Genomic DNA, 584 nt, shown 5'->3' with positions numbered 1-584 from the left:
AGGACGAACATAATTTTCACTTTCATTATTGTCGACATTTGTATCAACAATATGCCTAGGCAAGTCATTTAGCAAAGTGAGAGTTTCTGTATCTGTCAGTTCAACTGCAACTAAGGTTTCATCCTCATAAGGCACATTAACATCAAGCAAAACTCCATTATTTTCAGGAGATTCAACATTACTATCATTATATCTGTTATGATCATTATTTTCATCACAACAATCAATAGTAGTTATAATAGATGTTTGAGTTGCTGACTCTACATTTGTTCCTACCTTTGGAGGTTCAGCTTCAAGAGTGACTTTAAACCATTCATCAAGAGATGGAAATTCTGCAAATTGTATTGGCACATGAATTGATTCTGGAGAAGACGGTTTATAGAGGAATTTACCTTCATCGAAGACAACATGTCTTGATATGTATACTCTTTTTGTTCGAGGTTCATAGCACCTATAACCCTTGTGAATAGGGCTGTAACCAATAAAAACACAAGGATAAGTTTTCTTAACAAATTTATTACCTCCTTGATGTCTTAGAGAAGGAAAACATAAGCATCCAAACACTCGCAAGCTTTTGTAATTTG

Source organism: Ipomoea triloba, chromosome 16 (genome assembly GCF_003576645.1).
Source record: "Ipomoea triloba cultivar NCNSP0323 chromosome 16, ASM357664v1".
NCBI classification, from domain to species: Eukaryota; Viridiplantae; Streptophyta; class Magnoliopsida; order Solanales; family Convolvulaceae; genus Ipomoea; species Ipomoea triloba.
The sequence above is the reverse complement of the archived record's forward strand: the minus strand, read 5'-3'. Positions refer to the sequence as shown.